We start from the raw sequence: 1415 nt of genomic DNA, 5'->3' as shown, positions 1-1415 counted from the left end.
TCTCGATACACCATTTCAAATTCTAGAGGTCATGAGCATATCTATATGAGAAAGGCATATTGCATTTTTTCATTATAAGCTCAACAACACTTTTCTTTTACTCTTTTTCCTTTTAACAAATAATAACTGCAGACTGGGAATGATTATAATTAAAAAAAATTATTCGACAAATTCTCTCTTTATTTAAACCAATAGTCAAAAGTTGTTTTTTTACTTCCAAAGCTAAACTACTATCGTAATTCGTAAACCATAAGATTCTTATTATCATTAGTCAATTACTCCAAGACTTAGTTTTGCGTGTTATATTTGAAAATGGGTTGGGTCATGTGAATAACCATAAATTTTACCATTTGATACGTTAAGATAAAAATAATTTTTAGCAGTAATAAATATACTCATTAACAAAGAGTACTAAAACATTAGTTATCGGCATTAGTTATTTGTCATTGGATTCAACGTCGATATAGGCTTTAGAAACATTTACAAAGAGTGTTGATTATCACAAAAAATACATATTTAATAGCGATTAAACTATTGTGGTTAATTAATTGTTGTTGTGATAGCCCTATTCTAGCTAGTCCATATGTCCTTGTCAATATCAAACTAATTAACTAACTCAAAAGAAAACTATTTGGAGTTGGCTATAAATACTATATAAACTACTTGTAATATACTACTCCCTCCATTTCATATTAAGTTAATTTTTGAGGTGTTTCACACCCTTTAAGAAAAGTAGATTAAGACATAAATTGAACCTAGTTTTTCATTTTTACCCTTATTAATTATTGTCAAATTTATGATTAAAATAACTAAATATTAATTAATCACTAATTTCAATACTAACTAATGAAGGGTAAAATTGGAAGCACACTCTAAAAGTAGTTTTGAAAACTGAACAATTAAGTTAATTTGAAAAATGAAAAATATCTCAAAAATTAACTTAATATGAAATGGAGGGAGTAGCTACGAAAAAAGAAATACATACCACCTAATTACTTGATGCATGATTCACCAAAATCATTTTATTTAATGATTGAAATCTTTGTAGTATTTTCCGACATGACTTGGATTTATTTATACATACGGGGTCAATACTCAAAGCAATTAAAAAGAATAATCAACAAGATTTGAAATTTAAAATATAAGCACAGTCGAGGCACAAGAGATCTCTAAATAAAACATATGAAATCTTTGAATAATCCTTCTTTTTCTATTTAAATTGTAAGTGGGTATAGGAAATTAGTTTTTTCTACAAAAGGGAAGATTGGTTTTGTGTATATTATAAATGTTAGTTTAGTTATATGACTATTTCTTTCGTCTCAATTTGTGCCACACTTTTTTACTTTTCAAAAGTCAAGTTGACCAATATTTGAAGTTAAATTAGATTAAATCAACTCAATATTTTGAAAATAAAA

This window comes from Solanum stenotomum, chromosome 9 (genome assembly GCF_019186545.1).
Source record: "Solanum stenotomum isolate F172 chromosome 9, ASM1918654v1, whole genome shotgun sequence".
In the NCBI taxonomy this organism is placed as follows: domain Eukaryota; kingdom Viridiplantae; phylum Streptophyta; class Magnoliopsida; order Solanales; family Solanaceae; genus Solanum; species Solanum stenotomum.
The sequence above is the reverse complement of the archived record's forward strand: the minus strand, read 5'-3'. Positions refer to the sequence as shown.